A 16,702-nucleotide genomic window follows, 5' to 3' on the forward strand; every position below is an offset into this window, starting at 1 on the left:
GACACGTGATATTATATTTCTTAAAATGCACACAACTGAAAAGTTGGAGGTGCATGCCCCGGACCGGATTCGAACCCACACCCTCCGGAATCGGAGGCAGAGGTCATATCCACTGGGCTATCACTGCTCGTAAATATCTATTTACGTCTAATTAACATCTAATCCAATACCCTAGAAATACATTTTTTAACAAAAGAACATATTTTCCTCTCTCACTTGAGCTTCAATAAGAAAATGTGGGGCTTACGCAATGAGTCGGTTTCCGAGATAATCTCGGGAAAATATGCATGAAAATCGGAAAACAAGAATCTGTTATTGTATGTGGAAGTATACGTATACTTGCAGCGAGAACCAAATAAAAGCGATGTAAGTAGCCAATCTCCACTACTTTTGTTGGAGTCGGTCTTTTATATGCAATTATTGGAAATCATTAAATAGACTTATGGAAATAGTAATCCGAGAGTTGGCGAACATTATTGGATAGGTATTTGAGGCAAGTTAAAAACTTGTTCTGTACCTCTTATAAACTACTCTAAAGGAGATAACTAAGGAATGACATGCTGTGAGGAGAATATATTTTTAGCAGACTCAGAAGTGGATTACAAAAATAAGAAAACCAATGTCCAATTTTTCACAATATCAGGACAACTTAATTAACAAATCAAACTGTAACCAAAATCAGTCTCTAGAATGGCATACAATAACCTTGAGTGTAGTCACGAACTTGTGATCGTTGTATGTAGGGATCCTTTGACAGTTAACTAGCACTCCCCTTTTCCACTCAAGTCACTCTCCCGCCTATCCCAAGTAACACATAAAGAATAAAACAATAAGAAATGTGGACGGCTCGAACGCCACGAGCATACTGAAGTCGACCGTACGACGAGCGCCTTATATCACAAGTCGTTCCCGTCAACCGATTTCTACCCCTCTCTAACTCCCTACTCTTTACGGAAACAAGTCGTGCCACCTAGCGTCAGTCTGAGCTAATACGAGATCGAACGACGTCATATCCATCTCAGACTACTATTTCCAACAATATAATATTATCTCAAGCAATATGCGAGCATGTTATGAGATATTAAAATTCTTTAGATAAAGAACGAAAATTTCGATGACCTGTTTTAAAACTTTACAACATCTGTTGATGGCGCCCCAGAAACAGTAATCGATGATCGGTCTTTATTCGCCTTCTTGTAGGTAAATAGGTTATAAAAATTTTATTTATACTTTGCCTGCTCTGTTATAAAGCACTTTCTACATATCAAAATTTTGTTATCAAAATGAAAATCTTCTCCGTTTTATAAAGTACTGGAGAAACTCTGCGGCTTTCTTTGATAATATGAATAAATTACAATCTTTAACCTTCCCAGATAATCCCTATTTATGTGGTTGTAAAGTATATGAGTTTCCGTACAGTAATTTCTGAGATTAGCCCCCTGAAAACCACAAACGAAGTGCGGCAGGAAATTAAATAATAAATAGCTAATTATGAATCTACTTTACATTAAATAGAAGCAGACCTTATTCGCCGGCGGCTCAGGATCGTGATGTTTGGAAGTCCCTACAAAAGGCAGTTCTGTGTTCTGCAGTGGACGTCCATCGGCTGATATGATGATGATGATGATGATGAGACTTTGCTGAGTTGGAGAGTTTGATCCCCTCGGGTTGGATTATTATCGTACGTGCCTTTTCTTAGTACAGGAATAATCAATAATGGTCATATTTAAAAGATAAGATTTTTTGACGGCCTCCGTGGCGCAGTGGGATGCGCGGTGGATTTAATGACGGAGGTCCTGGGTTCGATCCCCGGCTGGGCTGATTGAGTTTTTCTTAATTGGTCCAGGTCTAGCTGGTGGGAGGCTTTGGTCGTGGCTAGTTACCACCCTACCGACAAAGACGTACCGCCAAGCGATTTAGCGTTCCGGTACGATGTCGTGTAGAAACCGAAAAAGGAGTGTGGATTTTCATCCACCTCCTATCAAGTTAGCCTGCTTCCATCTTAGATTACAGCATCACTTACGTTAGGTGAGATTGTAGTCAAGGGATAACTTTAAAGAAAAAAAAAAGTACGGCGAATATTTTGTTTATAAAACAAAAATTCGTAGAATAAAAAGTGTGAGAATACATATTCGAGGGCAAACAAGACTGATTACATGATAAATATCGTATTCTAAAAATGTATCATGCATGTAATATGTTGTTGTCAGTCTAACAATAAACATTGATCAGATGAAGGTTATAAGTTTAATATTTACGAGTTTTCGCGAAACAGTTAAGCGTGAACACTATTAACGATCACATACGTGTGATAAACAAACGTCAAAGCCTAATTTATGGCCGTACGGAAATTGTGCGCCAAATTAACTTATGTTTGGATTATCGTGAAAACGATTTTGTGTTGCGTAAAGTAAATACAATAGGCACTCCATACGAGTGTGTTCAAAACATGGTTGAAAGGAGTTTGATGGCACAGAGGTTTTAATTCATCACCAATGCTTACGTATTTAAGATACCTACAGGGTAAGTACATGTGTGTATGTGTGTTAACGTTTGTAGAAAGAGAATCGACGAGCCACATGGCTACAGACCCGTGTATCTAATCGCCAGACCCTTTGCTACGTGGCAACTTTTTGCTAAAAGTCGCCCTAAAAGTTTCCAAACAATCTTTAGCGGATTTATCGAAGGGTTGTTGCCAAACTAAAATACGAACTATATTTTAAATTAAAAAAAAACTTATATGTAAGATTTTTTTATTCTTTACAAGTTATCCCTTGACTACAATCGCACCTGATGGTAAGTGTTGATGCAGACGGAAGCGGGCTAACTTGTTAGGAAGAGGATGAAAATCCACAGACTTTTTCGGTTTCTACACGGTAACGTAACGGAGCGCTTGGCGGTACGTCTTTGCCCTCAGATGATATGATGTAGTTTTAACATTATTTGAATGCCCTTCCGGTTTCTGTGTTTCCTAACACTTGTGATTTGTGCACCTTCAAGACAAGAGTGAATAGGCATTTTCTAGGCAAGCGCACTCCAACCTAGACCTCATCATTGCTTTCCACCAGGCATGATTGTAGTCAAGCGCAAGTCTATTATGAATAAAAAAGTCTCTATGTCACAAAAGTTAGATAAAGAAGAGTTTCATTTTAATCGTCCGTAATCCCAAACACTGTTCTACATTGTGGGATAATTTCATTTTCAAGTTTTTAATATGTCGCCCCTTGGTATAAACCTCGAGGGGAAATGTTGGAAAAAAAATCGTAATATGAACAAGTTTCACTAAAACTTTTCCCCGCCGCAGATTTCCTGAAAGCTTTAAAAGCTGGCCTTCATAAAATCGGTACTCTTTTATTCAGAGTAGTTTTCATTGCAATATTCATCTCGCGGCGTTTTAATTTTAGAAAATGTTGCAAGTACGATCAAATACCTCGCAGAGGCAGCTGCAAAGGTCGTCAGTTTGCAAAGTGATAAACTTTTTAATTTTCGACGTTGAAATTAAATTTTTCTGACAGTCCAAAAAATAAATTTTTCCAACACGAACTTTCGTCGTAATACAAAAATACTAAATGTATTGGTTTATCTGTTATAAAGTATACACGTACCGATCGACGCCCCGCGGTTTTCACTTGCGTAGTTCCCGTTCCCGTGAGAATACGGGGATAAAATATAGCCTATGACACTCACAAATAACGTGGCTTTCAAGTGGTAAAAGAATTTTCATAATCAGTTTAGTAGATGCAAAGATTCTCGCCCACATCACCACAAACTTTACCTCTTTGATACTTGAAGCTACGAACTATAATCACAACACTGATTATAGTTTTTAATTCTTCTATTCCCAGAATATGGTTTGCCTCTGGGTGTAGCAGTAAGCTAAAACTAACAACGTTGTGTGTAACGTTTTAGGAACTTCAAATACAGCATGACATCTGAACATAGATCCTGGGTTTGTAGCCATGCGGCACGTCGATTCTCTTTCTACATTTGCAAACGCTTCGAAAATTAAAAATGTATGAGAATGACGTTTGCTATCGACAGGTCACGTGATCGGATAATCGGATCTGTCACACCCATACATTTTTTCAATTTTCGTAGCGTTAGCGTTTGTAGAAAGAGAATCGACGTGCCACATGGCTAAAAGCCCTGTTTTGATAACTCCTGAATACCTCGATGGTAAAGGGGCCGGACTCATCACCGAGAGCTCGTGGTTCGATCCCCGCCCACTAACCTAATTATCCACTATTATCAGAGTTTTTACCGATCAGTATGGAAATGGAGATATTGGTAAACTTACAACAAGTACGTAAATTGCGTCGGTTTTTTATAAATGTACTGGGAAACTGTTACCTTTTCCGCATTAGTGTTTTTAAAGGCTTCAAAAGAACTTAATGAAATCTGTAGTCTATTCATAAAGGCTTTTAAATAGTAGGAAAAATCGGATTTTGCTTCGTTCGTTTTGTTTGTGATATCGTACTCGAATATAGAACGAGTGCCTGCGATAGCCAGACAAACTTCATTTTATGAAGGCTGAAATTTTGACAGCCCATGCTCCATGGCTGTCCCAGGCACCTCATACATGCATAAATGTTTTGCATACCCTAAGAAATGTTTTTCTTAATATTTATTAAATTCAGATTTTTCTAGCTTGGTTAGTTTTTCTTACTAGTGCATACCCTGACCGACAACCTCATGCACGCCAAGTCGCATGGTCTTAGCCAAATAACAATTTTCATGGGTTTAAAACGTACTTGTAACGCCATCTGTTAGAGTTTTCAGGCACCACTAAATATCCTTATACCGAGAGCCAATATATTTCAAAATTCAGCTTTATAGACTTCATATTTTCAGCACTGAGATTATGAATAAAGCCGAAAAGCCGGAAATCAATTTGTCTGACGTGTCGTGTCGTGACGCATCAGAACAGAATTAAGTCAATCACGTCATGATATCTATACATATGTATATAAAATTAATATAACTGAGATATTTTCCTTCTGACAAATTTTCTACAATAGCTTTTACTGATATTCATCAATGAGAATAATCCTTGAATTTTTTGTAACATTACGTACCTGTGTAGTTAAAATAACAAATCGATACATATCACTTTCATCATACCTTTAATGAAAAACATGGCACAAACAAACTTTCTCTCAACGTTTTCTACGTCGCCGAATTGTTGAAAGCATTAAACGGAGATTTTCGTAATATTGAAAGCTTTTCCTCTCTCGAGTTACAACTTCAGTGCAGCATTCATTTCGCGACAAATGCGCTGACAATTCTCGAAGAATTGGGACCAACAAGTTGGATGAGAACATCGGGAAGCATTTTATTTACTTGTCAACTTCTTTTTTCTTGGTCCTTTTTCTAGTACAAAACTAGTTGTTGCACACGGCCACGCACGTTGTATGTATGACTGGTTTTTAATATATCTACTCCTCTATAAACTCTTTATAATCGCCGCGTGGCGCAGTGGGTAGTGACCCTGTTTTCTGCATCCACGACCGTGGGTTCGATTCCCACAACTAGAAAATATTTGTGTGATGAACATGGGTGTTTTCCAGTGTCTGTGTGTATTTATACATTATATAAGTATTTATATGTAGTATATAATTGTATATTAATATTATAATATCAACTATCTTAGCACCCATAACACAAGCTACTCTGTATGCTTACTTTGGGGCTAGATAGTGATTTATTGTTTAAGTATATTTATTTATTTAAAAAAAAATGTACCTACTCCTCTATAAACTCTTTATAATCTTATAGAACTTGCTCAGTATTTTTTTTGGTTCGTTATCTTTAAATGAAACATAGCAAGATCGATTTATCGCCCCTGAAACCCTCTGCATAGCTACTAAATGAAAATCGTTGAAGTCGTTTCTGAGATTCAGATCAGTTTATTCAGGGTGCTGGGGAGTATTTTCCATAATGAAACCGGAACCGAAACCGGAGTATCCTCAGGAGATATTGACTCTACAACGTGCAATTGCAAAGTAGAGTAGCACGTTGTAGAGTCAACATCTCCTGAGGATGCTCCGGTTTCGGGGTGAAACGTACGTCTGGAGTATTTTGTCGGACCTGGGTGACGTTGTCGCATGGGTTCGTCGACTTTTCGCGGATGATAGCAAAATAAATAAATCATTATATAATCAGGATGAACTTCCGCAAAGTAACGCCTGCTTCTATCCAATATTTTCCATAACTAAATGATTATATTCTGTCCTAAACAAAAAATAATTGGAAATATAATATTCAAAGAACATAATTATGCTCTAAAATGATTATTTCCGGAGTAAAAAAAAATTCTAAATATGTCTGTTTAACGCATCCTTATTACAATAACGTAGCCAAACTTATTCATTGATTAATATCACGAAGTAGCTAAAGACGTGTGTTAGATGGATAGTTGGAATTATTTTATACTTTGTATGAAAAAGAAAACACTTTTTTTAGTTAGTTAACTATTAGTCATGCAGTTTGATTCCTATAAGTCTATATGTGGTCTCGTCAACGCCTTGAAGTTATGGGAAATACTCCCGAGCATCCTGTATATATAAAAGCGAATGGCCTCTTCACGATATATCAAAAACCGCATGACGTACAAAGTTGAAATTTGGTAGAGAGGTAGTTTATTAGTAGACGTCCGCTAAGATGGCCGGATTAAGGTTGTCCAAATGCGGACTGAGTCGCGGGCGTCCGCTAGTTTATAATAAGATGTATGCAAAAGTTGTTTGTTTAAAGGTATTTGTTTTGCTGTAAACAGGCAAACGTTTTTCTGTTAGATTGAGAACGCACTAAAAGGACGAAAATTATGGAAAAGTGACGTATTCCTCGCAAATTAATTATGCTGTGCTAATTTAACTATCCTACACGCACTATAATATAATAATATTATATAACCTGTTATATATAATATAATAATATTATATATAATATAGAGCCGTGATAGCCCTGTGGATATGACCTCTGCCTCCGATTCCGAAGGGTGTGGGTTCGAATCCAGTCCGGGGCATGCACCTCCAACTTTACAATTGTGTGTATTTTAAGAAATTAAATATCACGTGTCTCAATCGGTGAAGAAAAACATCGTGAGGAAACCTACATACCAGAGAATCATCTTAATTCTCTGCGTGTATGAAGTCTGCCAATCCAATTGGGCCAGCGTGGTGGACTATTGGCCTTACCCCTCTCATTCTGAGAGGAGACTCGAGCTCAGCAGTGAATATGGGTTGATGACGACGACGACAATTATATAACACCTTTACACCGAAGACAATAACACCTCAATTAACAAACGCTATCAGAAAAACACATACCAAACTCAATAAACTTAATCGATTTATGCACCAATTCTCACACCTACACACACGTCCATTCTCTTTCTCATGCTCTTAGACACACGCACACACACGCACACATCGACTTACACACACTTTTACGCTCATACACTTATATTCAACTTGCGAATTTTTAAATAAATTTTGTACTATTTTTCTTATATGTGATTAACTTAATAATATTTTTCTATTCACAATCATTTCTTTTAAAAATTATTTTTCATTTTCACTTGTTATACTTAATATTGCAACCAACTTTCTTTGTAACTGTATGTGGCCTTATTATTGTTTATTTTATATTTCTTGTACATATTTTGTTAAAACGCTGTTAGTTACAAATAAATAAATAAATAAATAATATAGCGTGTGTTATTATAATATTTTCGCCTGTATAGCTTTAGACAAAACCCAACCGGCTCTAACCATAAAATTGTAAGCACAATTACACTTGTATAATTGTTACAGCCGCGCATACTGCACATTATTTTTTATTGAAAACTGGAATATTGTTTTTTTAAACGCTACATTTACTTACACTAACTTTCGTCCTTTTAATACTTTTTTTAAAGCTTTTATTTAAACTGATAGTTGGTGAGGGTTAAATCTTGAAAGAAATTAGAACCATTCCCTGACGTATAATTTTACTGAAATAATATACTTGCATGTGGTGATATATTATCCAAATATAATTAAATATTAAAATTTGCATTGCTGATTACTACTTAATTAGCAAAACCAAATTTAGTTTAATCTAACAACCGCAATTATTAAATTTCATGTTTTGTCACTCATATTATTATTTTAAACCGACTTTACATAGTGCAGGTTTTATGTTTGAAAATACTTATGTGACTTATTCAATATAACTCTATCATTGAAGCTTCACAATACTATATGTATAATAATAATAATAATATGCTCCCGACCGATTTTTTCGGTCACGGCGGCTAATCTCATGGTGAGATTAACCATGTACGCAGGAGATATTATAGTGCACAAGTGTATGCGCAAGCACAGGTGCACTCTCTCTTCCCTCACTCTCGAAATCCAATGGGACGGCAGACCGACACGACCGGTGAGAGATCAGGCGCAGGACCGACGGCTTTACGTGCTCTCCGAGGCACGGGGGTGTACTAACACCGCCAACTTCCCAACTCCAGGCTGCTATTAAGATTTTCCTTGTAAGAAAAATCCCAATTTGTTTTTGTTGGCCTGACCCGGGATTCGAACCCTGGACCTCATTGACCGTAGCTGAACCAGCTTACCACGGGACCAATGAGCACTATATGTATAGTGAAGCTTCAATGATAGAGTCGAGGAATCATCAATCATCATGGGAGCTCTGATAAAATAAGAGTCAGTCTACATTATGAATAGGCTAGTTGTCTGTCGTCACATTTTTTTAAATGTCTTAAATTGTTCATTATCGTGAAATTTTAATTTTTAAATATTTTTTTGACAAACGCCTGTCGGCCATAATGGACGATGGTCTATATATTTCAACTGTTTTATGACGCCACGTTAGCAAATCCTGTACAAACGGAGCGTTTGACATGAATATAAGTTAACATTTATTTTGACATTTAGTACATCGAGTAATATTGAGACGTCACAAAATGGACGACAGCGGTATTGACATTTTGGATCATGGAAAATTTAAAAAAATACTTTAAGATTTTTAAATTAAGTTTTATAAGAAATCCTTAACTTTTATTAATTGATATCGATATATTTCGGACCCTTACTCCATGTACTACACGAAATTATTATTGTTTATATTAAATTTGATATGAGTCAACTACCCTATTGATAGACAATATCACGACATTACATCGACATGTCGTTGAAATAAAAAAATTTTTGTTCTCCGTAGGTATACATACAGATTTCGTCAACATCTGACATAACAAAGTCTGACAATTTGTGTGAAATAAAGCAGATGGCGTATCCCTCCAATAATCAACTGACATTGGACTGACCCAAGCGGCTTCGTGCTCTACAGTTTTTAACCTATAATAGGTATAATCAAATTACGAAATAATTTTATTTATAGATTCCCTTTGAATGTTAAGGTCGCCATTGACGGTCAATTATTCTCACGTTTCTGAAAAGCAAACGGCAGTACCTACGCGGCATACTATACAAGTCATGTACGCCGTGACCAACACACGATCAATTATAGTAGTAGGTGCTACAGAAACGTGAGAATAATTGACCGTTTGTGGCTCGCATTATATGATGGACTTTCACATCAAGGTACGCTTAGGAATAAACAAATTAAGTCGCAGCCACGCTGCATAGTCGTCGTATTATATTTTTTAATAAATTCTCTTTTAGAGTATTAATTGATTAATGCAAAAAGCTTGTTTTCCAGATATTTATTTTGTACCAGTTTACTATGAGTCAGACAACTTGATTTCTTTGTTCCCAAGTGTATAAAACAACGCATATCCCAAGTAATCTGTTTTGTGTTGTTCAAGAGCCACCTATCTTCTTCAGCATTAGATCAGCTTCATAGCACGTAAAATAATAATGCATTATCGCTGGAGTTACATGTAAATTATATTTACTTGGCACCTCTACACAAGGACATACATTAGAACCCGTTTAATACGATTTCGCAGGAACCTAACTAAAAACGCATCTTACACGGGAAAGCATATTATACGGGATATGGGTGGAGGATAGTGAAATATATAACGATTAATGTACACATACATATAAAAATAGTGTATTTGGTGTAAATACTACCTAATTGTGCTATTTAAAGTAATCACTTTTTCTGGTATGACAAAAAAATTTAGATGCATTAGCAATTACGAAATTTTCAATTAAATTTTACTATCGAAGTGCGTCTTTAAAATTTTCAGCTTAGTACAACATCATGTCAAGGATCTTTTGCTGTCAGGGTCTTTCAGTTCTATAAGATATCATGTATTATTATAATTAGTATTATAATTAGTCTTGTCCTGCAACCTTGTTTAATGACCTTTATGATGTCCAGATCTGTCTGTTGTAATTTATTTGTCGCATTTAGCATGTGACATGTAGGCGTATTAAACGGGATGACGAATCGTATTAAGCGTTAGGGAATGTATGAAAACATGTCTCAAGTTGTAGGGACTGGCGTAAAATGACGTATTAAGCGAGAAATCGTTATATGCGTGATCGTTTGAAGCGGGTTCTACTGTAGTTTGTTAGTGTAAAGTACCAAGCGAAATAAATGATGTCACAGTGAAAAGTTACTGAGAAATGCTGACCTTATGTGGAAGCCTGCACGCGAATTTGTTCCCCACATATCCCGCGGGATCTGTGGAGTTTCCGGAATAAAAAGTAGCTTATGTGTTAATCCATCCATATGTATGTGTAATGCCTGCATGACATCATGTAGATCGCGACCAACACATGATCAGTTTTATAGGACGATCAATTTTATCGGCTGTTAAGCCATTGACGCTGCAGGCATGTGGGATTACTTGATCGTTAGTGGCTGACATTACGTGTCTGCGTAGATTAAATTTGGCAGGAAGGTAAATTATAGTTAATAAGTTCCCTTAAGAACGAATTTTGCGACAGGGCCGTAATAAGAAGATCTAATAGCGGACGAAGTCGCAGGTGTCCTGTAGTGTATATAAACGAAAAAAAATATATATCTAAATGTGTTAAGATTATTAGTCAGTCAACCATTTATTAAACCAATAATGATGTGGCAAAAACTACATTGAAAAGAAAATCAATTACATTATATTATCCTAATATTATTAAATATTAAAATTAGGTACGTACCTAATTAGCGAAACCAAATTTAGTTTATTCAAATAACCACAATTATTGAATTTCATCATTCGTTACACATATTATAATTTTCAACCGACTTTAAAAACTGTAGGTTTTATGTTTGAAAGTATTTGAGTTATTGAAATATTAAGTGTTTAACAACAAAACATATCTAATGTTTTTGTTGTTATCTTTTATCATTCTATCGCTATATTATATTTGATAAGTATTAAAGATATAAACCTCGAGTGTTTGAAGGATAATGATGTAAAGTGCCCGGGGCATGAAGACATAATTTCTCATAGGACCGTGAAGAAAATATAAAAAAAATACGCTTTACTAATACAGCACTAACTTGGTACCGCCTTTATACTGATCAGAAGGTAGCACATACGATGTTATTTATCCCTCTCATTCTGAGAGGAGACTCGAGCTCAGCAGTGGGCCGAATATGAGTTGATAACTCCTAACGCTTTATTCAGACCATGGTTTTCAACTTTGCTACAGGTAGCAAAGTTGAAAACCATAGTCTAAATAAAGCGTTAAGCGTTAAAGAAGATAGCAGGCTATCTTTTTAAGCCACAATGATCAAAACTCTATAGTTGCCTACGAATACGATTATTTCTATACCCTTAGCACAAAATATTATAATAGCCCTAAGGGAGCAGGGGATAATAATAATAATTTTATAACAAAGTATCTACCCATACTAATAAAAATGTAAACTCACTTAATGCATTCAAAACAAAACTAGCAGAATATATAATAATAAGTTATTCACATAAGTTGCAATTATTACGAATTAACGAATGCTTTGTTTTTTTATAAAGAATATTTGCCATACTTTTTATAATATATGACCAATATTCCCATTCCCCTCCAACTAGTCAGGAAAGACTGCTAGGAGTGGGTATGACAATAGGCCGACGGGGTGAGGATTGAACCAGCACCTCTCTGTGATGAATCCAACCGCTCTAACCGTTGAGCTTTTGAGGCTTTATTGTGAAAAATAAAAATATGAAGGCTAAATCATTTATCTAAACTACTATTACAAAGAGGTAATGTTTGTGATATTTCTGGTAATCCCTGGATATAATAAAGCAATTTTATACTATTATTTTACCGCTGGAAAGCCACGTTATTTGTGAGTGTCATAGGCTATATGTTTATGATCGCGGGTAAAACCGCGGGGCATCAATTAGTGTTAATACATGTTAAGAATGTTAGAGACATGTTAGCTATTAAGTCTTTATGGGAATAAATATCTTTAAACCTAACAAACTGTCAGGTTTTATAATAAGTACTTATAAGGGCGAAGGTTTCGTCAGACCTATAATTCTTACACGGAATCAACGAATTTACATATTTTCTCATTTTATGCACCCTCAATATGCCTTGCCTTTTCACTAACATCGTATTAAATTTTTTAATCGTGGAACATACCCAGCATTTTCCAATTTTTAATCATATCTTCTAAGATAGTGATCTTTTTACATACAATTGTATAGTATATAAAAAGATGCATACCTAAAATATAACATACATACATACCTAATGGAGCATAATTGTCAGAGCTAAAAACAATTTTTTTAATTTCTCTAAATTAACTTATTTTTTATCAACTTTTTTAATTTAGTTAGTACTTATTGAAAGTAATTACGAAATTATATTACTAATGAAAACAGTTCTAAAATTTAATTCAATCGTAAATCGTGACATTATAAAGAAACTTTTGGGTGAGCACTAAACTGAAAATCACATCTCAAGAAGTCATAAAGCGACCCTTTCACGGCTGCCGCGATCGTTTCAATATTTTAACTGTACTCTGAACTTACCTTGCGGCACTCGAGTAACTAACTGTAAAACTGCAGTCAAAATGGCACCATCTTAGTTTATCTTATTAGTAAAGTTTATTCTTCCACAAAAGTTTTACTCTAACTCATTTTAATTTCTTCCAAAGTTTTTATTACTAATCAAAAGCATTTAAACATTTAGAACACAATTTTCACTATACAATAACGCAAACAAAACCACAATTATCACTTTATAATACAAAACCTTATCATGTTCTATTTTTAAATCATATTATTGAAATAATCAAGTTTTTTTTTATAAAATATCGGCTTTAACGTCCTGTTATTTTAAATATTTATGATGTGTGAAATTATTTTAGCTGTTAGTTATGCCGTAATTTATTTTTCGCGGCAAAGGTTCAACTGTGGAGCCAGAGAACGCGTCGGGGCGATGTTAGTAAGCGTACAGCCGGAGTGACACTGTTGACCCGCCGGTCTCCCATCGCGATTTGAGTGCAAACCAAGGATTCGCGCGAACCTTGCTCATGACCAAGTTCAACGCGCATATTTGGGTAACTTTTTTATATTTTCATTAGTTAGTTGTATGATGATTATTTAGATGAAATTAAATTAATTTCGATGCCTAAATAACAATACCTAATAATAAAATGCAATATATAGAGATAATAGCGCTAGTATCTTTTATATGTAGCCCCTTCAGTGAAGTTTAGTAAAATATAATCAAGATATTATGTAGTCTTTTCAAGATATGTATTCACTATTTTATTTTTTGAGTTTATTCAGTTAAATTATTTAAATAATAAATATGTATAATATAATATAATTCGTGGCTGAAGTGATCGTAACATAGTATGGATCTATGTAGTAGCAGCATAGCAAATGCCCGCGACTTTGTCCGCAATTTAATTAAAAAATATATTTTTAGAAGTCGTTTTTCGCCTGTCCTAAAAAAATCATAATAATCATCATCATTATTAGCCGATGGAAGTCCACTTCTATAGGTACATTGGCCTCTCATAGGAACTTCCAAGCACTACTGTTTTATGAGCCGGAAGAATCCAGAGACTCCCATACTACTTCATGTCATCGGTTCAACTAGTGAGGGGTCTACCAATACTACGTTTTCCAGTGAAAAAAGGAATACATAATTGAAAGGAACCAACCTACCTACGTAATGTACGGTATTCCTAGGAAACGTATTTACGTTTCCTAGGAATACCTAGTAAACGTAGGTAGGTAGGAGGTGAATCGCCGAATCCAGCTTGGCTGGGCAGCATTCGGGATACTCCGCGACATCTTTTCGTCCGGAATTCCTCAGTGCCTGAAGACGAAAATCATCGAACAGTGCGTGTTGCCAGTCTCACTCACACAAAATCACTCAGCGGGCGATGGAGCGAGCAATGCTTGGAGTTTCTCTGCGTGATCGAATTAGGAACGAGGAGATCTGCAGACGAACCAAAGTCACTGACATAGCTCAGCGAGTCGCGAAGCTGAAGTAACAATGGGCAGGCCACATAGTTCGAAGAGCCGATGGACGTTGGGGTCACAAGGTGCTGTAATGGCGACCCCACACCGGAAAGCTGGTCGACCCCCATTAAGCGGATCGCAGGAAACCGCTGGATGCTTGGGCCTCGAAACCGTTTTGCTTGTAGATCCATGCTAGAGCCTTATGTCTAGCAGTGGACGTCGATCGGCTGATAATGATGATGAATTGAAATATGTGCTTACACATGTATTATACTGTACACATAATATAGTATTGACTTTTTGACTCCGTCTTTTTTTGTAAGAAAATATGTTGTTAGAATATTGGTGTACTAGCTTACATTTTACATCAGCTTGGAGCCTTCTCTCAGAATGAGAGGCGTGGCTAATTAGTCCACCACGTTAGCCCAATGCGGATTGGTACACTTCGCACACGTAGAGAATTGAAAAAATTCTCAGGTATGCTAGTTTCCTCACGATGTTTTCCCTTCACCGTTTGATACACCTGATACCTAATTTCTCAAAACGTCCTACTTCAATTAATTAGAGTTATCTTAATAAGTATAGGTGTGTAGGTGTCTTAGCGTAGGTGTTTAGTAAATTACAATGAAATGATATTAAAAGTAAGGCATAAGGAGTAATAAAGAATGTTTTGAATGAACAAATTTATTTCCGTTCTAGCTTCACGCAGATTTGTCGGGTCATCATAATCATTATCAACCCATATTCGGCTCACTGCTAAGCTCGAGTCTTTCTCAGAATGAAAGGGGTTAGGCCAATAGTCCACCACGCTTACCCGATGCGGATTGGCAGACTTCACGCACGCAGAGAATTAAGAAAATTCTCTGGTATACTGGATTCCTCACGATGTTTTAGACACGTGATATTAATACACACAACTGTAAAGTTGGAGGTGCATGCGCTGAACTAAATTCGAACCCACACCCTCGAATCGGAGGGCTATCAGGGCTCATGGGATTTGTCGGGTATTCGTTGAAAATGAGAATTTCCGCATATAGACTCGGACCTTATTTCAACTAAACATTTAAAAAACACAATGATGAAACTGATGTGTCTCAAATTCTTAATTACATGTTAATTTGTTCCTTTTTCCGTAAAGACCCTTGGGCCATGGAGTCGCAGTACAAAAACAAAACTCCAAATTATTTCACTGCGGCTAATTGCCTCGACTGGTGACAAAGGATCCGGTTCATCTTTAACGCAAAGGAACTGGATGTCCAAAGCGGAAACGCAGCCAGTGTTTTGCCTCCAGACCTGTATAGTATATGTTTTAGCAGACTCAAAGGTGATTACAAAAATAAGAAAACTAATGTCGAACAAAGGTTATTATGATTCATAACATTTGTCAGGACAACTTAATTAACAAATCCAACACCAAAATAAGACCCCAGAATGGCAGAGAATGACCTTGAGTGAAGTCACGCACTTGTGAACGTTGTGTGTAGGGTTAAAGGTACCTTTGACTGTTAACAAACACTCCCATTTTCCACTCGTCACTCTCCCCGCCTATCCCAAGTAACCCATAAAGAATTATACAACAAGAGATGTGGACGGCTCGAACGCCACGAGCACACTGAAACACAAGATCGAGCGACGTCATATCCGTCACAGACTACTATTTCCTACACTATTTATTAAAAACATGTAAATTTATAAGCGGCCAACGCGGCGATAACATAAGTTAGCTGAACTTGCATAGAGTGTGATAATTGTGATCTAATTGATTGTATTCCGTTTAGATTTGGGGGAGGGGGGGATTCCGTGCCCGCCCTAGAATGGACCTATGCCCACCCTAGGAATCTGGGCTGCCAATATGGAATTCTAAGATAGATACTAATAATGGACTTGATGTCCGGGGCCAGGCCCACCCTAGGAAATAATCCTAGATACGCCAATGCTGTCATCTCGAGATGATGTGTGTGCTATGACCTTAAGTCTGCGCTTTTTTTTAAATATTCAAAAATATTGCACGCGTTTTATAAAGGCTTTTTATATGTGAACCGGTGTTGAACACTTAACGAAATAAATTTTCAATTTAAACATGAACAAAGAACGTATTGTTCGCTGCCATTTTGACGATGTTATTTCAACGTCACTTACAAAAATATTTCTTAAACAAAAATCATATTTTTATATTAGTACTAGCGGACGCCCGCAACTTTCTCCGTGTGGAATTCAGCTTATAACAAATCCCGCGGAAACCATGGATTGTTCCGGGATGAAAAGTAGCCTATGTGTTAATTTAAAGTAAAATCTATT

General features: G+C 36.3%; 1 protein-coding gene across 2 annotated transcripts in view; it reads right to left on the reverse strand.

The window, feature by feature from the left end:
* The window catches only part of LOC112043479 (tachykinin-like peptides receptor 99D), a 109,032-nt gene extending 95,621 nt beyond the window's left edge, over window positions 1-13,411 (reverse strand). For both annotated transcript variants that reach the window (XM_024078899.2, XM_052884731.1), the window contains exon 1: window positions 12,959-13,411. The gene's annotated coding sequence lies outside the window, so the exon portion shown is untranslated. The remainder of the gene's footprint in view (window positions 1-12,958) is intronic.
* Between the last annotated feature and the right edge of the window lie 3,291 nt (window positions 13,412-16,702).

Source organism: Bicyclus anynana, chromosome 12 (genome assembly GCF_947172395.1).
Source record: "Bicyclus anynana chromosome 12, ilBicAnyn1.1, whole genome shotgun sequence".
NCBI lineage: Eukaryota > Metazoa > Arthropoda > Insecta > Lepidoptera > Nymphalidae > Bicyclus > Bicyclus anynana.